The sequence below is a fragment of the Lepidochelys olivacea genome (assembly GCF_965140295.1).
Source record: "Lepidochelys olivacea isolate rLepOli2 genome assembly, chromosome: 14".
NCBI classification, from domain to species: Eukaryota; Metazoa; Chordata; order Testudines; family Cheloniidae; genus Lepidochelys; species Lepidochelys olivacea.
Window position 1 is genome coordinate 30313619 of NC_140424.1, and position 21600 is coordinate 30335218.

The 21600-nt window shown below is 54.2% G+C and overlaps 1 protein-coding gene and 1 long non-coding RNA gene across 2 annotated transcripts in view; both read right to left on the reverse strand.

Annotated features, from left to right (window-relative positions):
* Positions 1 to 21600, reverse strand: part of LOC311530265 (uncharacterized protein) — a gene marked incomplete at its 3' end in the record, with an annotated part of 506005 nt that overhangs the window by 61135 nt on the left and 423270 nt on the right. The gene's annotated exons all lie outside the window — the stretch shown is intronic.
* On the reverse strand, positions 4638 to 6783 carry LOC311530125. The gene is made up of 4 exons (XR_014713937.1): positions 6645 to 6783; positions 5597 to 5743; positions 5029 to 5219; positions 4638 to 4888 (listed from the first exon to the last, which is right to left on the reverse strand). It is a non-coding gene; the product is annotated as an uncharacterized lncRNA (long non-coding RNA).

Here is a 21600-nt window from a genome sequence, read left to right on the forward strand (position 1 = left end):
TTTTTTTTAAAAAGGGAACTTTTTTCAAATGATCAATGTAATCCAAAGTGGCATTTCTAATTAAAAGGTTGCATTGTGAGTGTAAAACCATTTTGAACCAGCTCTATTACTGTATAACAAGAGGAGTTTATTTGTCATGATGCATTGTTTGGGCCAGGTTGCAAGTGGTATTTCAGTTTTTGCACAGCTCTTCTCTTCTTGCATCAGCTCCTCTCCTACGCTGTGGCCTTAATCTCGGCCCTGGAAACCCTTACATGCAAGTTTCACTTTAATGACTGCTGTGATAATTCCATTTCAATGGGACAACTCTGAGGTCGGGTTTACGCTACGGCCCTATATTGGTGTAACTACGTCATTTATTTAATTTTCTTTCTTTTATAGATGAAAGTTATTGAGAGGTTAAAGCAGGTAAAATACATGAACAGGTTCGGACAGTCCAAGTTTGTCAGTGTAAAGTGACAGCAGAGATGAGGTATCTGCTAGTTTTCCATAAGTCTCTCAGGGTTACCCAGGATAACTTTGGGGATCTCTGTCTTGCACCTGGAATGTTCCCTGAAAGTGTCCAAACAGCTCAGAGATACAGAACCATTCCCTGGATCCATTCTTATAGCTGTCTTCCCCAGAAAGCAGTCTGGCAAGTGGTCCTGTCAGCTCTTTGCTAAGTTATCTGCCAAAACACTAGAGTTTTCAGGAGCCTAAGTAGCCCTTTGAATCATGGTAAAATTATCCTCCCAGCCACCACCAAAATTGGAAATGGTGCCCCTGAGTGCACAGTACCCTACCGTGCTTCCCCCATAGGAGCTGCATTAACAGGCAACTCTGCAAGTTCTCTGCATGCCTCTGCAAGTGACCCCCATGCCTCTCCATTTCCTTGGCCACATGTATCCCGTCCCCATGCTGGCGGCTAATCCAGAAAAAGAGGGAAAGAGCTCACCACTGCGACCAAGTGAGGGATGTGTTGGGGTGAGATCAGCTGGTCAAAGCAGGCAATAGGGACAGAATCGGAGACTTGAAGCTCCTAGAGTGACCTCTGACCTTTCCAGACCTGCCCTTCAATCAGACACAGCGATTGTAAAGTTGAATGTGATAGTAACTAGACCCATTTTAAACCCTTCACCACACAAGACAAAGCCCGTAGGATTCATCATGAACTATTTATTACTCCTCCCCTGGATTCCTGCAGCCACCAGCCACCTTGGAGCTTTCCCTCGTCTTCCAGGCTGTGCTCACTTGATGGCAGGAGCTCAGCAGAGGGTCCAGCTTTGCTCTTTCGCTTCCATTCTTCACGCCTTTGGGTGGCTGCATTTGCAGCTGAGCAGCCTGATGGAAACACTGAGTCCTCTGTCTCGGCAGGCAGGCCCAGCCGCGAAAGCCAAAGACTCCCTGAGAACAGGGGGAGGTTCGCCTGAACTCTCAGGAGTGGAGGCTTGGCCCATAGGGTAGGGTTACCATATTTGAACTTTCAAAAAAGAGGACACTGCGGCGGGGGGGGAGTTGTAGTCCTGCCCCCTATCTACTCCCTCCCACTTCCTGCCCCCTGACTGCCCCCCCCAGAACAGCCAACCCATCCAACCCCCGCGGCTTCTTGTCCCCTGATCACCCCCTCCCAGGACCCTGCCCTCTATCTAAGCCTTCCTTCTCCCTGTCTCCAACTGCCCCCTCCTTAGACCCCCCCACCCTAACTGCCCCCCTAGAACTTCCCCCCCTACCTGTCCCCTGACTGCCCTGCCCCGTATCCGCAACCCCACCCCCTGACAGAACCCTGGGTCTCCCACACCTATCCAACCACTCCCTGTCCCCCGACTGCCCCCAGAGAACCCCCAACCCATCTAACCCCCCCTGCTCCCTGTCCCTTGACTCCTCTGACCCCTCTCCATATGCCCACCCCCTAACAGGCTCCCCCCAGAACCCCTGACCCATCCAATCCCTCCTGCTCCCTATCCCCTGACTGTCCCTTGGGACCCCATGCCCCTTCTCCAGCCCCACGGCCCCCGTACCCTGCTGCTCAGAGCAGTGTGTCTGGGGTGCGGAGCCAGACACAGTGCCGTGCTCCCCCGCAGAGCGTGCAGCTCCCCCCCGCAGCCCCCAGAGTGGGCAATTGAAAACCCAAAAAGCCGGACATGTCCGGGAAAATCTGGACGCATGGTAACCCGACCACAGGGACTCCAGGATCTGCAGCTGCTGCCACCTCTATGGTGATTCCTCCGACTCATCACCAACCAGTTCTTCCCCATTCTGCCAGCCGGCCCCGCAGTCTGACCGTGCAGGAGAACAGAAACCCTTTGGGACAGCAGGAGAGTCTCCTCAATGCCGCACACTTTGCATGGCTTCCCGCGGTCACTGGGAAACACGACTACCTTGCTCCCAGGAGTCTCTCAAGGAGCTGCCGGCACAGCACCCACTCGTAATGGTCTCGGGCAGTGGCATTGCAGAGGGAGCTGAGCAGACCGTCCCTTCCGTGACTTCCTGAATTGCTGCCAGGACGGATACTCTTCTGCGCTAGGGAGCGTCCCCGAGGAAAAGCAGCTGTGGTAGGGGAGGGGGCAAGACAAGCTCTCCCCCTGAGCCCTTGACTAGCAGGCAAGCAGGACTCTGGGAGCCAGGGATCGGTGTGTCTTGCTGGGAGAGCAGAGCTGGAGAGCAGAAAAGGGCACTGGAGGAATTGTAGAAAAGTCAGTGTCACGGCCGGGTCATGGGCAGCCAGACCTAGTGGTCAGAGGCAGAGTCCACACTCATGAGACAGGAGTCGAGAGTCAGCTGGGTCAGGACACTGGAAGAGCAGAAGCAAAAGACCAAATTGTGTTCAGCACCTCAAGTCAGATGAGTCACCCCGAGTCAGGATGCCAGGAAATCAAGCCTGAGGAGTGGGAGCAGGAACAGCCAACACATGGTCCAGAGGGGGCGGGTGGGAGCTCGGGTGTTCAGACAGCTTCTTGTTCCTGCTGCTGGTTTAAGGAGGTCCTGGGGGCCGATTAGCTGCTCTGGGACTCTGCCAATAGGAGCCTCAAACTGGGTCTGGACTTCGTCAGTCCTAGCTAAGCAGTTTTTCGTAGACTTCCAGGTGGCGTCCTGGAGGGTGGCTGCTCCCAGGAAACCTGCACACCCGGGTTAATGAGCCATGGGTCATGACAGTGAGTGATTTCTCCCTGCTCAAACCTCCTGCACGAAACAGTCTCCAGGGTCCCGGACGCATCCTCTGAGAATAAGAAAACACAGTCAGGATGACACATAGGCTATGGAACAGGAGTCCCCTCTTTCTTGCAACAGCCCCAAGTGCCCAGAAGAGTGGACGGTTCTTACCTCCAGGACATGCCTGGGATCTTCCATCTAAGCCTCACTGGGACCCCTGTTTCTTGGTCTGACAGGATGAGATCATCTGTCCCCACTGCTCCCTGTGCCGGGCTGGCTGCAGCACACATCTGTGTTAGAGGCTGGGCCAGAGAGATGTTACAGTCAGGGTCCAGGCAGCCCAGAAGGAGAACAGAGGGTCTGAAACCAGAAGACGAAGCAATCAAATCCGCGGATTCGACAGAGAGGTTTTGCATCCTACAGGGACTTCAAAGAAGGTCTGTTAGTAAAGCTGAGATGTTAGTCTGGAAACTGCTAAGGCAAAGATTGTGACTTGTTAAGGTTCAGTTTACGTCACTACAAAGTGTGGTTTGTTTGAAATTTGTCTCTTTCTCTTGCTTAGTTTCACTTAAATCTCTTCTTTGTTACTGTGCTTCCCAAAGCACCTCAGCGTTGTGTGTTCGAGTGAAGTGTGAGTCTCCAGCCTACCCAACAGGCTGAGCTGTGCCCTGTCTCTCTGAAGGTAGCGAATAATTTCTGAGCGGTGCTGGGCACAGACTACAAGGGCAGTTCACCAGACATCTCCTGTGAAGCCCAAAGAGACCAAAGGAGCAGGAGAGATTCAGGCCCCACGGATCCATGGGAACTTCCCACAGAAGAGGCTACACAGGGCTCCAGACACAGCCAGCAGGATCCCTCCCACAAGCTGGGCCATGTCCTTCCCCTCCCAGCCCCACAGCTTCCTCCCCACCCCAGCCTCAGGAACCCCTCCCACCTCCCTGTTCTCCCCACCCATTCTCCAATACTAGGCTGTTTCCAGAATGGAAGCAGGTGCGTACCAGAGTTCACTCACCGCTAGATGCTGGCCAGGCCTCGTCTCACCGCTTTCTAGCTGGGCTAGCAACCCTGCTGATACTCACTCTTGCAATTTGTTGGCTGAGAACTCAGCCCTCCAACCTGGTGACTGGCCTTTACTCCACTCCTTCCTGTGTCGTGCTCCTTCCAAACAAAGTCCAAAAATGTCTTGAACAGAAACAAGGCCTTCCACCCTCGTGGGGAGTTCTTCCTCTGCCTGATTTTGGCTCGGCCTGCCCTTCTTGGGTTTCTATGGTCTTCTGTGTCCCCTTCCTTAGGGATGGTGAGAGAACCCAGTCCTACCCTGGACTCCAGGTTTTGGCCCAAGGCCGTCGACTGAACAGCTCGCTCTGCTTAGAATCATAGAATTGATGGACTTTTGCTGCTGTTTTCCCTTGTTTCCTCTAAGATGGGGCTCACTTGGTCATCAATTTGGCCTAGCCCCAGGCTAGGCAGCCATAGGCCAAGCCACCCTGTTAGATACCCTCCTCCTTCAAATCCGGTCCAGCCCGGCTGACAGGTTTGCTGCAGGGATCATGAAACCCCATTGCTGATCAGAAGGAGGTCAGAGTCTGTTCTCTAGGAGCTGAAGGTCCGTTTGTCCTGCTGCGGGAAGTGGAGCTGGAGAGCGGAGAAGTTAGGTGAAAGAGACTGCATGATGAAGTTGGAGCCTGAGGGATGGGAGCCTCCTCCCAGAAATGCTCCCAGGAGAACAGGTTTGAGGAGTTCTCTGGGGAGTCGCTTGCTAGGAAAAAAACAAGGGTGGCACATTGATGGAGATGTCTCTGTCCCAGGGATGGGGGAAGCTCCCAGCCAGGCTATGCAGCAGGGATCCCATTTCTCCCCCAAGAAACCCAGATGCCCAAAGAAGTCAATGGCTCTTACCTCCATGAGGGAACGGGGTCTTCCCTCTCAGCCTCTTTGAGAACTACCACTGCTTGGTTTCCTCGGACAAGGGACCTGCCCCCACTGCTCCCTGAGGTGGTTCAGCTTCTGACTGCAGCCATCTGGGAGGCTGTCACACACCCCAGGGCCTAGAAGACATGGGGGGAGGAGGCTCCTCTTCATGTCAGACTCTGAGAGCCCAAAGAAGAATAAAGGGCAGGAGATGAAGCTAGCCCTGAGCCTCTGTCCCATCCTCACCTCCGCAAATGTGGAGCTTCCTGAGCTTTAGTTGGGCAGACAGTCTGTAGCCCTGACACAAAGGTCCTTCTGCACCATATGGGGCAGGAAGATCTCTGCCTGGGAGCACGGGCAATGGGATGGGGGTGAGATCAAGCAAAGAGGGGAGGGGTATGGGTGGGAGGGAAAGAGCTCCTGCCCCAGATGGAGGAATTTGCGGGGCCAAGGGAAGGACCCGGCTCCACAGAGAGGGCAGAGAATTTCTGTGAGTGCCAGGGGCCTCCATTTCCGCTTCCACTAGCCCCGCATTTACAGTGAGACAGAGCAGTACCTGCAGCAGGGAGCGGGACTTGCTGAACAGGGAGGGGAACCTTTAAGAGCATCAGACGAGCCACAGCCCTTGCAGCACCTCGGGCATCTGGTGCAAGTGCCTGATGATGTGAAGCTGGCCCATGACCTTGGCTGTGACATCCTCGTGCTGCAGGGGAAAGAGAACATGTCAGAGACGGAGACACTCCCCAGGAATCAGGGAGGATTAAGTGCACCTGGAACTAGCACCATCATTTCCACCCAGCAGCTGCTCATGTCTGAGTGGTGGATTCACCCTCCTGATGCCCAGGATGGAGGCTTGCTGTCCTCTCTAGTGACCTCCAGTGCCAACCCCCCTCCTTGTCGGGTGAGCTCCTGCCACCTCCCCATCACTGCCCCTGACAGCTGTTCCACATCCAACCCACCTGGGGACACCGCTCAAGTTCGTAGAACCCTCTCCTCCACCCCTACCTCCATCCCCACCCAGGTAGGGCAGAGAGGGGGCTCTAGCAGGGTGGCGGGGGGCAGGAGGGATTCTGGCAGCAGTGAAGTGGGATGGGGAGAGGTTGAGACCTTTCCCCAAGTCACCCCAGTGACAAAAGCTGAAGCCACAGGATGGCAGCCCTGGTGAATGAGGCAGGTCAGCAGCCCCTGCTGACTGAATCCTCCCAATCTCTTGAGAGCGGGTCCAGCCCTACCAGCAGCAACACCAGCTTCCCACGCCCATGTGCCTCAGCCCTTCCTGCTCAGTTGCCATCACCAGTCAGTCCTTGGCCTCCCAGGCTGCCGGGGAAGGGAGCAACTCTCGATGGTGGCTCAGGTGACATGGACACTAGGCTATGGGGAAATGGGTGCAGCTCTGTGGGGCAGGAAAGTTTCCCAGAGGGCTCTTAGGGGACTCTCCTGTCCTTTCCAGGAGTGATAGCAGAGCACCATATCCTAAGAAGAGAAGTCCATGAAGTCCAGAAGTCCCCACTAGGCTCCTTGCCACCAGGCCAGCGAATGGCGATAGGATGGGAATGAGGCCCTGGCCCCCACCCCAAGCTCCTGAGTCGACTGCAGCTGCTTACCGTGACCCCCATCAGTTGCTGGGCTTCCCCCAGGAGGGAGTAGACGAGCACCAGCCCAGCCTGGCTGACACGCAGCACGGGGTCGTGGATAGCCAGCACTGCTGTCTGAAGGAAGGATCTTTTCTGACTGATGGAGAAGAATTTTCCAAATACCTAAAACCAAGAGGACATGAGGCTTGAGCAGATTGGCCAGAGCCAGCCTCCAAGTCCTGGCAGTACAATGGCGTCTAGTGCCCCAAAGGGCGGGGAAGAGAGCTGCTGTGGCCAAGGCAGTTCATTCCCCAGGAGGCTTTCAGGGTCCCAGGGCTCAGGGAAGCCCCTTTATTAAAAGGTGGCAGATGCTGAGGGACCAAAGCCTCCAGTGGCTCTTTCGGGAGGGCAATTTCTGGCAGGGGCTAGGATGGGCTGGAAATGGATCTCTAATGTGTGTGAGCAGGCCCACTCTGCTGTGCAGGGCACCGAGATGACAGGGGACCCTGTGTTGCTTCCAGCAGAGAGATCTCCTGCACCTCAGCGGCTAGAGGAGTGTGTGTGTGTGTTGTGTGGGGCGAGGGGGTTGGAGCTGACAGACCAAAGGTCTCTTCACCCCAGCTTAGTGATTTCTCTCATTGCTGGGAATGGCCTCTGCATCTCCTTGGTTTCTTCAAGGAGAATCCAACCTGCAGCCTGACAAGGACAAGGAGACTCATGGCCCAGTCCCCATCCCAGACGCTCCTCAGAGACTTTTCTTCCGCGGCAGCAATTCAGCTTGTGGGAGGCGGGACAACCTCACACAGTCTCTCTCACGGGGCGTCTGTGGAGCAGCGTTCTGTCGATGCCCTTGTCGATCCAGGAGCCACTCCAGGGCCTCCTCTGTGATGTTGTGGCAATCACCCATTTCACCTTTGACTCCAGGCTGGGGGCACTGTGTTACGGTGTGTTCGAAGGTTTGGATATTCTCACCACAGTTGTGAGACGGGGGCAGGGGGGTGTCTTTGATTTTCTACTTGTGCAGCAAGAAGCCGCAACTTGGGTCAGTGACAATGTGCTTCTTTGGAACAGTGGCTGAGGTCCAGATACTCTGCCATTCCCTGGCCAGGGCTGGAGACATGAGGGGGGGCATGTGGTCCATATTGGCTCTGGAGCTCACTATGTCCCCTACCCAGTTCCCAGGTTGGGGCATTCTGCTTCCTGACCTGCAATGGAATTGGGCAAAGCCCACCTCCTTTCTCTGCTTCTACAGGGTGCAGGGAATTAAACAAGGGTCTGATCAAGCAATTGTGACTGACTGACTCAGGGCTCTCCTCTCAGACACTTGGGGATCAGCCAGGGGGACAAGGAGCAGAGAGACACCCAGAGCCATAATCCTATATTAATTCACCCACCCGGGGATCCTCCTTATGCCACAGAGCAATGCAGCCATGTAAGACACTCAAATCACGGCAACTAGCGAGGTTCCAATGGGGGACCTTTAGCACCAGCCTGTCCCACTGGTTGCTGGATGAGGAATTCTGAGCTGGAAATAAGGAGTGGGCTCTTTTCCTGTCTCCAGGAGGCATCCACTGCAGGGAACCCAGCCAGCCACACTCCCTGAGCTGTGTCATGCCCTGGCACAGTGCCCTTACCTCCCCCACTCTGGCTGTATTCTTGTAGCCCAAGAGCCTTCTGTCCTGGTGCCAGTCATAGCACCAGAGATCTTCTGCATCATGTATGGTCAGGCCTGGAAGAGAGAGAGAGAGAGAGACTTTTCTCCTCATTCTGGTTGCAGTTTCTGTGTCCTTCCAATCCCATTGGTGGCTCCACAGTGGAGTGGAGAAGAACAGAGGCAGAGAGAGACTTGTCCTCCAGCTGGGGTCAGTCTGAGAGAAATGGTCTGGGGTCCCATTATCCACCTGTGGTCACTCTCAGTCCCCTATTGGGTTCCGTGTCCCAGCTGGGTTCCTTACCCCTCTGTTGGAGCAGCAGTTGGTAGAGCCGGTAAGTCCCCTCCCTGGCCTGCCGGCTGATGTCCTTGTCTGGATCGCTGACAAATAGAGCCAGCTGGGCCACATGGTGACCCATCCTAGGGAACTCGGCTGAGATCTAATGGAAGGGAGAGGAGAGGGGACTCCATCAGCATTTTCCTGTCAGCTCCCCTGGGCCAGAGGGCTCCTTCCCCTTAGCTCCTCTGCAGGAGATGCTGGGGGAGAGGAGCTTGAGATCGACCCTTCATTTGCTCTGCTGCCAAGGGAGCCCGGAGCTGCTTTGGGTTGCCAAGCAGGGGTGGAGCATGGGCCCCTTAAAGGCCCAGGGACAACACTGAACCAGGACAAGAAGAACTTGACTCAAGCTAGCTCAGTCCCTGCTCTGACTCTGCCTCCCCATGAAGAACCCTCCTAAGCCACAGCCCCGGCAGCAGCAAATCCTGCAGCCCGCTGGAGCCAGCCCGCCTCCGCCTGGAGCCAGCAAGCTGGGGTCGGAGGTCACTTACGTCAAACTCAGGGAGGGAGACTGTATATCTCAGCAGGGCTGTGCTGCTCCTGATGGCCCTGGCTCGCTCCTGCGACACCCTGGACACGACCCACAAGTTGATATCCTGTGGGGAAAGGAGGCAGGTCAGACTCAGTGGCCAGGTGCACCTGCTTTGCAAATGAGCCCCCCATGCCCCCAGCCCCAGGGGCCTGAGACATTCTGCGCAGGGGGGAATATCTGAGGCCTTGATGGCAGAGCTTTAGAAGGGGATTCTTTCCCCCAGGACACAGCTTGTACTCTGCAGGTCACAACTTGTCAGTGTCTTTCTCGATTGGGACAATGTTCGGGGTCGGGGCTGGTCCCATCCTCCCAGAACTCCTGATTCCTGAACAGTTCACCAGAAAGGAGACTGAACCCTCGGCCCTTCCCTGCTACGAAAATCCTTGGGGGGATGTAGGGAGTGACTGAGAACACAATCCCCCCAGGAATTTCAGAGCAGATCAGAGGGAAGGGCTGATTCCCTGGGCTCCTCCTGTTTCTCTAGGAAGGAGCGTGTGCCTCTTCTCTGAGAACCATCTCCCAAATCTCATGGGGTGTGTGTGTTGGAGGGGCGGGGGAAGGGTGGGTTTTCAGACTCTCACTCCCCAAGACAGCCAGGAGCCCTGTGGTTAGTGCTCAGCAGAACCAAGCAGAGCTGTGGCTTGAAATCCGAGCTCTTTCCTCTGTCCCTCAAGAAGGAAGGACCTGACACTGCATTGCACTGACCTCCCCAACCAAGGACGGCCCACTGGGGAGCCAGCTAGGAGGACAGAGTAGAAAATGGATCTTCCAGTCTCTCCTTACCAGTCCCCCAAAGAGTTCAGGTGAAATGGGCCTCACCTCCAAGATGAAATGGAGCCTGTCTGTGTCTGGGGACTCTGCCAGCAGGTTCCCCAGCATGGCATCCAGGACCTCTGGGATGTCTTTGTGCAGAGCCTGCAAAGCATGGGTCAGAGTTAGGGAACCTGGGCCTACACTTGCCACAGGATAGGAAGAGGGGTCTCTGGGAAGCACTGGGGAGACTCCAAACACATCTCCTGGCCTCTCTCCTTCACATCCCACGGCAGGCAATTCGCAAGAATTGATGACCCCTGGACCTTTGATCCATGAGCTTAGCAGGTCTCTGCAGAGGACCTTGTAGGCAGAAGAGTATGAAACAGTCAAGTTGCTATGGATGGAAGCTGGGCTTCTGGATAAAACATGGCTTATGAAAGAAAGAAAGAAAGAAAGAAAGAAAGAAAGAAAGAAAGAAAGAAAGAAAGAAAGAAAGAAAGAAAGAAAGAAAGAAAGAAAGAAAGAAAGAAAGAAATCCCCCAGGGAGGGGTAATCTCTTCCCTGCTGGAGGGAAGAATCCAACCCTGCAGCTTGTTCCAACTCTGTTACCCCACCCCTAAATCTGGAGCTCTAGCAAATCTAGGGAGCAGGGACCAAGGACTACTCTGGAAAAGTAAAAGGATGGAGGAGGAGGAGGTACCTGGATGTCGGTGGTGTCCTTCTCCGTGCCCAGGGTGAAGACGGAGTGAAGAGCAGCTCGCAAGAGGTGGGTCTCTAGGGCTGGCTCCAGGGCAGGTTTCATGGTGCTGGCAAGAGAGAGGAGCTGGTATTAGACTGTGCAGTACGGGGGTGGGACTGTCGCCAACACAGACACCAACCCACAGGGATAGAGGCACAGGCTGGCGAGAATGGAAACTGGGGCACTTAGCTAGGGAATGACAAGGCCACGGCATCCCACACAGACAGTGGCAGGACAGGAATAACTCCTGTTCCCTGGAGCCTACTGCCCCTCCTGTATCTGAGCCTGGGAGTGAGCCCCTCCCCAAGGCCCCTGTCATGTTATGGGAGTGAAAAGAAGAGCCCTGCCAGGAGAGAGTGACCCTTCCCACCCCACCATCTCTGCCAGAGGCGCCACTCTTGGGAGGTGACCTGGGAGGGACAGTGACGGTGACTCCCAGCCTTGGGCCTGAGCAGCACTGGGGTGAGGGGAGCCGGCGGGGTGGGGGGGGGTGGGGCTGTCTTGGTACCAGAGGATGCCCACTGCAGCCAGGGAGTGGGCGAGGACGGCGCTGGGTGACGAGTCATCGGGAAGCTCCTCGATGAGCTCCTGTGAGACGCGAAGGAGACAAAGGAGCATGTGAGATTCAGGCCCGACTGACACCTCCCAGTGAGGAGATGACACAGCCAGTGCCCCACATGGCCAGCAGGATCCCTCACAACCTCCCGCTCCCCCGATTCCTTCCTGCCCATCCGACTTGTCCCCCTTCCCAGATTCCTGCCCAGCTCACTCCCAATCCCCTTCTCTCCTCCTCCCTGTCAACTTCCCCCATTTAGCCCCATCCCGATGACCGATCTGGGACCATGTGATTCCTTGTCCCCCACTCTCAGCTGCCCTCCAGCCCCACAATTCCCCCCCTGCCCACTACCCACCAATCTCAGAATTTCTCCCTTCTCTTCTCCCAAGTCTTCAGCGACAGCAATCCCTGCCCTCTGCTGCCCCCTCCAACAGTACCCAGCCCCCACCCATTAGCCTGTCCATACCCTTGCCAATCCCATGTCTCTCTCCTCTTGCCAGCTGCCGTATGGCGTGTCTCACTCACCACGATCCTCTTCACCACAGCCGCCTTGCAACAGCGCGGCTCCAGCGTGTCCTCCCCTCTCTCCCGTGCAGCCAGACATGCGGGATAGATGGCCTGAAGGAACAGGAGCTGCTGCCCCTCATCCTGGACCCACTAGGAGTGGGGTATAATGAGAGAGAACCTGTTAGCTAGGGACCTTCCTGCTCCACCCAAACCAGCTGCAGGGCTCAGGCCTCAATGGGAGATTGTGGGGACCCGCCGATTGTCCAAATCCCTCACCACTCCTATGCAAGCAGGATCAGGAAGTGGGACAGTGCCTGTCGGGGGAGACAACCTCGGCTGTTGTGGGACAAACACCCCCATCTGGGGGTCCCACATCATGGATGTAAAAGGGCCCCATTAGGGGTGGTGGATCAGGAGGGATAAGACCCTCGGCAGGGGGTGGGGATGCTGGGAAGGGACAGGGCAATCTTGGTTCCAGCCCAGGTGGGGAACATTTGTACCTTATCTCTGCACTGGAGCTGCTCTCGGATGAGCTTGAGAGCAGCTTCATCTTTGGCCACGTCCACCCCTTCCTCCTGCTCCGAATCCAGGGGGGTCCCTGCACCAGGGAGGGAAGGACAGGGGCGTGGTGGGCAGAGCAGGATTCAAGACCCCCCTTCCCACCTCAGGCTCCCAGGGCAGATCGGGCCCCAAACCTCCCTCTCAGGGATGCCTTCGGTCCCCAACAGCTGCCGAAGCCCAGAGCAGAGCCCCCCTCCCCTGCCCAGGACTCCAGGGCAGGTGCCTGTTCTCCCAGCCCCGGAGCAGCAAGGACCAGAGTGGCAGCAGCTCTTCACGCCCCCACCCCCAGGTCCCCGTGCGGAAGGGGCAGCTGTGTGACGGCTGCTGCTGTCCGTGGGGTTCGCGGGGCTCAGGCCAGACACCTGGGCTGGGGACCCCCCCCCCATATCCCTGGGAGAGCGTCTGGGCCCAGGGTGTTCACATCCCGTCCTCAGCCCTCCCGGAGCCCAGCCTGGCTCCTCACCTGGAACAAAGCAGTGGCGCCCGTCGGCCTGGCTGCTGCCAGAGGCCCAGGTGCTGCCGCTGTCCCAGGCTGAGCTGCCGGTGCTGGGACAGGGACCTTCCCCCTCCTGGCCGGCGGGGGCTGGAAGGGCCTCAGAGACCGGGCAGGGCGAGGCCTCCTGATGGGAAGGAGGGCTGGGCTCCTGGGGCCGCTGCTGCCCACACAACCAGCCCCAGAGCCACCCTGCCCGGCGCCCCTCCTGGGCTGGGTCCTGTCTGCCAAACCGCAGCCTGGGCCAGCTCCACTGGGGCCTGGTCGGGGACTCTCCCAGCTCGGCGCCTGCGCCGGGAGCCAGGGTCCTTTTCCAGAAGGCCGGGCACTTCCGCCGTCTGGCCTGGACGGGAGCTGCTTCCCCGCCAGCGGGGACGCAGGGGTTGCTCTGCCCCTTGGGAAGACGGCAGCTGCTTCCCTCAGGCTCTGGGGCCACCTGCAGAGCCTTCCTCCGCAACATCCGCAGGAGCCTGGCCATCCTGGAACCGAGCGGGGAGCAGGGGTGAGTCTGGGCTCAAGGCAGCCTTTCACTCCTGGGCCTTTTCCATCCCTCCTCCTCCCTGCTCCAAGCACAGCCGCCCCCTCTGCCCCCACAGGAGTGCAGGGAGTGCCATCTACACACACGGGCAGGAGTTCATTGCATGATCTGCTCCCAACGTTCCCCCTCGTAATCCCTGCTGCTGCAATAGCCAGGAAGTCTCATCCTTTTCCAGCAATGGGGTCAGTCCCAAAGACCATCGGTTACTCTGGACAAGCAGCCCCCTCCTGTCGTCCCAGGCCACTCTCCCGCCCAGGCTAGAGAAGGAACAGAACCCAGGAGCCCGGACTTCTCCTGCGAAACTATTCCCCATGTCAAAGTCACAGAGACCCTAGGCACAGGAAGACCAGGGCCCTCCTCATTCTCCATTGATTTCCAGGCTCAGCAGCTCACAGGGTCTGGCCCAGCTCAGAGATTCTCAGACTGGGGACCAGTGTCCCACAAGGGAAGGGCTGGGAGCCCCATTGCTGGAACCTTTCCAAACACACTGGAGACAGCTCTGGAGAAGCCCCTGCCTGGCCTAAGAGTGAGGGGCTCTTGGGGGCTGTTTGCAAATGAAATCCCCCTTTGGAGATAGTCTCTCCCCCTGTTTCTCCTCTCCCCACACAGACAGCGGAAGATACGGAGGAACCCGAATGCCACTCACTTGCTCTCAGTGATGGTCCGATGGATGGCGGATGTTCAGGGTCAGCAGACGTCCCTCGCCCTCCTCCTCACTCTCCAAGCCCAAGGGAGGCTGGAGAGGGTGGTGACCTCAGGAGTTACCCTGCCCAGCCAGCAGGCAGGGTGATGACACGAGGGCGATTGGCTGTGAAAAGAAGAGTCTGTCTTATTGCCAAGGGACGGAGAATCTCAGCGAGGAGCAGGGGGGTGCAGAACACTGCCCTAGGGCAGAGGTGACAGCACCTCCAGGATCCTGACATCCCAGCACTTTACACACCTTCCTGGAGTCTCCCAACCCCGCTGGGCTGTAGCGATGGGACCCCAACCCTACTGATAGCAAACGGGCCTCAGCTACCAGCTCAGGGTCACACTGAGTGTCAGAGCCATGGATGGACCCCTTCACTAACCACTGCCGCACACTCCCTCCCACAGCTGGCAATTGCAACCAGGCCCTAATGGCTGGTCCCCCTGCCTTTGAGAGGGAGGGTCACTCCTGCTTCCATTGCTGCCTCTTGATCTGTGGGACTTTGAGCAAGTTGTTCCCCCTCTCTATGGCTCTCTGGGACTCCCATCCCTGAATGGGCTTTAAAAAAGACAATGGTTAAAGTTTGGCCCCAACTAATTCTTGTTTCCCGAGTCTAGCCATTTTAGCAAAGTTTATCTCACCCAGGCTCCCTGCTGCCTGGAGTTAGAGAATTGACCCTGTTCCCATTGGACCTACCCAAGGTGTCACACAGCAAAGCAGTTGACGGAGCCAGAAAGAGAAGACAACAGTCCTGACTCCTGTTCTAACAGACAACAACCCCCCCGGAGGCAGGGATAAAGCCCAGGAAATAAGGTGTGAACATTTGCATGGAAACCGTTTTCTCTCAGAAAATCCATTCAGACGAAACCACTTTGTTTCTTGAAATCGTAACAAGTAGGATGAAAATTCTTTGCAAAAATATTTGTTTGCAAAACAAGAGCATCTCCTGTCCATCACAGCGCATTAAACTGTCTCATCGTACACAAAGGGGAGACACTATGCTCTAGAAAATTAGATGAGATGCTTCAGTCTGAGCTAAGTAGTTGCTGCTCTTCACAATTTCAAAACAATAAAATACAAATGAGATTGACTATTAGGTCATAATCTGCTATGGCTCAGTGTGAGAGGACACCCCTTAGTCTGCACTGCTCCGAGTGACACTCTTCAGTGGATCCCCAGCATCCACCCATGGCGAGGTAGGTGGGAGAGGATTGTTATTTGTACTTGACAGAAGGAGAAACGAAGGCTGAGAAAGGAGCAGTGACTTGTGTTAGCTGATGCAGCCAGTCAGTAGCAGAGTTGCTCTAAAATGAGCTACAGACCAACAATTGTTCCTAGTAATTATTCAGCAATTATTTCAGAAGAATTGGAATGTTCGAGAGGATCATGAACTGCTTTGAGACAATGAATGGAGAGCAGCGTCAACATTGGTCACACGTATAACTGGTTGTGACTTATTTGCTTGGTCATAAAAGAGAACAACAAAGACCAGAGTTTCCTCCCTGTTAATACCCCCCCTCAGTCAATCAAGGTTGGGACTTTGAGGGGTGGGAGGCTAAGAGTTCACATCAAATGGCCCAAAGAATGGCCCTGGTCACCACCGAGGGGATCACTCTTGGAGCACTAGTCCAGTCTCACCTCTCTGTGAGGGCCTGCCACAACCCCTCCCCCCCCCCGGCCCCCGCTCCACACACAGAGCTCCTGGTGGTGGGAGGAGAGCAGAGGAAAAGGACAAAGGAAGCAAGAAGAGAAAGGTAGGAGGGACAGAGGAAAAGGGAAAACAAAAAGGAGAAACCCCAATGTCCCCAGTAATTCTAAGGGACAAAGTCCTAGGTCGGAAATAAAATGCTGCCCCCACAATCTAATGTTTTACTTTCCTAAAAATCAGCCAGCACCTCATGGATCAGACTGAACAGGTTCCAAACCTCTCCGAGGCTCTTACCTTCTATACAGGGATGTCTGTTTTCGAGCAAAACCACTAAAAAAAAAGGAGAAAACTCCGAAGAGGGTCCTCCTTGCGCTCACTTACGTGCAAGTGAATGCTCTCTCAGTCTTCTAGGAGAGACCTCGAGAAGGAGACGTGCTGAAGCAAAGCCACAGGGATCTCCGAGGTTGCCCCTATCCTGCACCCCTGTCCTGCCTGGCTGATGTCAAGATCTCTCTGTGAGGTCATCGCCTCCCCACCACCTTTGTCCAATAGGCTGAGGTCCTGCCAAAGGCCCTTGTGATGTCACTGCCACACCCACCCCTCCCCTGCAGTGCTGATGTCCTGCCGCTGTCCAGCTACATTGGATGTTTGAGCTGCTTCCCCTGCATCACCCCACTCAATGACTCTTCCTTGTGGGGATGACACCGACTACACAGTAGAACACAGAGGTTCTTCCCCAGGCCGCAATTAGGTTTCACAAGTTAGTCGACTTTATGGCCAGAAGGAACCGTTCGAGCATTTAATCTGATCCCCTGCGTATCCTAAGGCCTCCTGTATGTCAGAAGAGCTGGGCTTTTCTTTTACTCAAACCTTTTCCAGAAAGGCAGCTAGTCTTTATTCGAAGAGATCAACAGATGGAGAAGCCATCATTTCTCTTGGTTCTTTGTGCCAATGATGAACCACCCTCTTACAAATCTGGGTCTTACTGTCATTATACTTTTTCTGATTTCTGCTTCCATCCATTGGGTCTTGTCATACCTTTCTCTTCGACATAAAAGAGCCCTTTTATACTCAACATTTTCTCTCCATGAAGTCAAGCAACTCACTTCTCATTCTTCTCTTGTATATACTAAACAGATTGATCTTTTTCAATGTCTCATTATAGGGCATCATCCCCATCACTCAGTTATGAATCTTTTCTGCACCCTCTCCAATTGTTTTAACATAATATTCAAAATGTGGACACAAGAACTGGATTCAACATTCCAACATCAGTCTCACCAATGCTGTTTCAATTCCCTTTCCATCCTCACTACTCTATCCATCCAAGAATGGCTTTAACCTTTTTTAACACAGTTTCACATTGACAGATCACATTGAGCAGCTCGTCCACTATGGCCCTAAAATCCTTTTCAGGGTCACTGCTTTCCAGCGGATTGTCCCCAATTCTGTAGGGTGCCGCCTGACTCCTTTGTTACTGGAGGTATGGGGTTGCATTTGGCTTTATTAAAACCTAATTATTTAGTAAGTATTTTAGAAGAACTAGCCCATTAGAAAGAGAATCGTGAATTACTCAAAGACAATGAATGGAGAAAAGCGGCAAGAGCAATCAAATACATGTTTGGTTATGGCCTATTTCCTTGGTCTTAAAAGAGGGTAACAAGGACCTGAGTCTCCTCCCTCACAATAGCCCCAAGCTCCCCCAATCAGCATTGAGACTCTGAGAAGCAGAAAGTTGAGAGTTCTCACCAGATGTCCCAGGTCACCACCGGAGGGAGTCACTCTTAGAGCACCATTCCAGCCACATGTCTTTGGGAGGGCCTCCCGCAATGAGAGTTGGAGTGCAACACCCCCCGCCCCGCCCCCGCCCGCCCTCCGTCCGCAACTCCACACGCACAGACAGGTCCTGGTGGTGAAAGGAAAGCAGGGGAAAAGGACAAAGATGCAAGAGAAGAGAGAAAGGAGGGAGAGACAGGAAAAGGGAAAACAAAAAGGAGAAACCCCAATGTCCCCAGTAATTCTAAGGGACAAAGTCCTAGGTCGGAAATAAAATACTGCCCCCACAATCTAATGTTTTACTTTCCTAAAAATCAGCCAGCACCTCATGGATCAGACTGAACAGGTTCCAAACCTCTCCGAGGCTCTTACCTTCTATACAGGGACGTCTGTTTTCGAGCGAAACCACTAAAAGAAAAGGAGAAAACTCCGAAGAGGGTGCTCCTTGCGCTCACGAATGTGAAAGTGAATGCTCTCTCAGTCCTCCAGGAGAGACCTCGAGAAGGAGACGTGCTGAAGCAAAGCCACAGGGATCTCCGAGGTTGCCCCTGTCCTGCAGCCCTGTCCTGCCTGGCTGATGTCAAGATCTCTCTGTGAGGTCATCGCCTCCCCACCACCTTTGTCCAATAGGCTGAGGTCCTGCCAAAGGCCCTTGTGATGTCATTGCCACACCCACCCCTCCCCTGCAGTGCTGATCTCCTGCCTCTGTCCAACTACATTGGATGTTTGACCTGCTTCCCCTGGATCACCCCTCTCAATGAGCGTTCATTGTGGGCTCAAGCCGAACACAGTAAAACATAGAAGCTTCTCCCCATGCTATGCTCAGTTTTTCATAAATTAGCAGACTTTGTGGACAGAAAAGACAATTAGAGCATGTCATCTGACCCCCTGCATATCACATGCTTTCTGTAGAGCATAGGAGCTAGTTTTTGACTACACATGTTCCAGAAAGGCATCTAGTCTTCATTAGAAGACATCAAGAGATGGGGAATTCCCACCACTTCCCTTTCTAGTTTGTTCCTTTGGTGATTCATCCTCACGGTTGAATATGTGTGTCCTCTTTCGAATACGAATTGGTCTCTTTTGAGTTTCCAGCCACTGGGTCTTGTTATGCTTTTCTCTGCTAGATTCATGAGCCCTTTAATACCTGATATTTTCTCTCCATGAAGTCACTTCAGCACTTCAATGATGTCATCTCCCAATCTTTTTAATCATCTAAACAGGCTGAGCTCTTTCAATAGCTCACTCGCAGGCATTTTTCTCCAACCCTCAAAACGTTTCATTGCTTTTTGCTGCCCCATCTCCAATATTTCAAAATCTTTTTTCAAAGGTGGACGCCAAAATTGGATGCAGTATTCCATGATCAGTCTTCCTCATGTTGTGTCACCTCCCTATGCGCCTCACTGCTCTTTTCATACATCTAATGATGGCTTTAGTCCCGTTCACCACAGCATCACCCTGGGTGCTCATGTTGAATGGCTTGCCCAGCATGGCCTCGAAATCCTCTTCACATTCAGTGCTTTCCTGGATACACTTCCCCATTCTGTAGGTGTGGCCTGCATGCTTTGTTGCTAGCTATAGGACCCTTCCTTTGGTTATTTTCAAACTTGTTTTCTTTGAATGGGTCCAGCTTCTCAAGGGATCCGATTGCTCTGTGTCACTGCCCTGTCCTCATCATTAATTACCATGCTGCTACTATTTTATCACCCACCAATGTTAACAGCAGTGATTTTTTATTTGGGTTGCAGTTCATTGATATTTATTTTCAAGAATTAGTCCTTGAGAACCTCTTCATATCCCCAGTGCCCAGAACCTGCTCCACACAGCACAGCGAGAAAAGGCCGCCCAGCCCAGCTGTGCCATAGGGGCTAAGCACAGAACAACCTTAGGAGCTTGTGTCATCCATAGCTTCTGAACAACATGTGGGGGTCATCAGCTTACAAATACACTCTAGATTGGTAGCTTAGACAGGCCCCAAATGTATCTAAGTGTCCTGCCTTGAAAAACAGGAGAGAAAAAAACATAACCTTGATTAGCTTTATTTCATCGTCATGGAAACTGAGGCACACAGAAGCAAAGAGATTCACTCATGGTCAAAAAGCCAAAAATAGAAAATTTCCATCCCACCATCAACCTCAGCCTGGACCAGTCCACACAAGAGATCCACTTCCTGGACACTACGCTGCTAATAAGTGATGGTCACTTAAACACTTAAACACCAAATTTGTTAGTCTCTAAGGTGCCACAAGCCCTCCTTTTCTTTTTGCGGATACAGACTAACACGGCTGCTACTCTGAAACCTGTCATTAATTTCATTTGGTGACCCTTAGTTCTTGTGTTATGAGATGGAATAAATAACACTTCCTTATTTACTTTCTCCACACGTGTCATGATTTTATACACCTCTATCTTATCCCCCATTAGTTGTCTCTTTTCCAAGCTGAAAAGTCCCAGTCTTATTAATCTCTCCTCACAAGAAAGCTGTTCCATACCCCTAATCATTTTTGTTGCCCTTTTCTGAACCTTTTCCAATTCCAATATCTCTTTTTTGAGTTGGGGAGACCACATCTGCATGCAGTACTCAAGATGTGGGCGTACCATGGATTTCTATAGAGGCTGTGGTCTCAACACCCCAGTAACCTAACCAGTGTCAAGTTGGTTTCAGATTTCTCAGCACAGGAGAGGTTTTGAGGGGCAATTTGAAAGAGGGCAATGCGAAGGCTTTGCAAATGTTGATGAGGAGCTCCTCCTAAGGGTGATAGAGAATGAGAGAGGCCAGGTAGGGTGTGGATTGTGAAGAGAAGGCTATACATTGATCTATGGCACTTATGTCCCCCGCACCCCATCACTGTAGTATGGGAGCATCTCACAATCTTTGGATGGATTTATCTTCCCAATGTCCCTGTGTATCTAATCTGAATTCTCCCCTAAGGAAAAACTCCACCTGATCCGGCTGGAGAACAGCCAGATGTTCCGCCTCCAAACTGCACCAGAGAACATCTGTACCCTCTCATGTTCACCCCACCCATGTCCTCGCCCTCGCGTCCTGCTTCAACAGCGGATGGCAGGGCCTGCTGCCACCTGAGAGCGTGAGGAACCCTGGGGGGCCAGTACCGCTGTCTGGCCCCACGGCCAGCCGAGGATACTAGTTGGTGGCTCCTCCCTGGAGCCAAAGCAGGGGTGTGTACCTGGCACAGCTCCCCAGCTCCCCCGGTGCCTCTCCCTTTTGTGGAGACAGAGACCCAGGCACATGGCACTTTTGCTGCAGCCCCTCTTCCGGCTCCTCCAGAACCTCTCTGCATTTCTCCCTGCACCTCCTGAGCTGCACACATGGCCCGGCTGCCCCACAAAGCCTCCCCACCTCCTGGTGCTGGCCTGACGGCCATCTGTCACTCCAGGATCAGAAAGCTGGATGGGGTTTGCCCTGCGACTGTGGCCTATTTCCAGTCCCTTGTCCGCTCCTGTCTCCGGGCAGAGTTCCTCTGGGCCCACTGACTCCTGGATGCCTTGGAGGAGCGGTGGGGGCTGTCGGGGGTTCTCTGCTCAGCGTCCCCCTCCGGTTCCCTGATTTTCTGCCTGAGACCAAGCTCCCGTTCCTGTTTTCTCCTTTGTTGTCCCCCACCATCAACTGAAGCCTGGACTTAGTGGTTCCTCCCCCTTTGTCAAGGGACAGGGCCTTTAGTTTTGGGCAGGCCCAGCCCGGCCTGTCCTAATACTTCCCACAGCATAAGAACCCACAGGGAGTGACTCACCCTGGCATCGGCTCCCTTTACCCTGCCCAGGAGAGCGAGAGGCAGCTCTTCTGTGCTGCCTTTTCTTGGCCCCCCCTAAAAGGGGAAGGACCCCATAGGGAAGGAGTTGAATTCCCCAGAGGTTTCATACTTTGATTCCCCCGGGGTGGCCATAGTTTTGTACCACCAGGCAGAAGCAAACCCCCATCGTTTGCTCCTCTCCCCCCTCCCTCATGGACTTGGAGTTGCCCCCTCCCCAAAATCTGAAATCGTGCCCCTGGATCCTCCCCACCACAGTGAGCCTCTCCCTCATGGCCTTGAACATGCCCCTCCCCATTAGCCTCTCCCTCCTCCCCCCTCCATTCGGACTTTCTGTTCATCATGCAGACCACCAGTTTCCCGCTCTTCAGGCTGGCGATCCCCCCTGCACAATAAAAAATGCCCCAACGCCGTGAGGTTTCCTGTCCAAGTCAGAG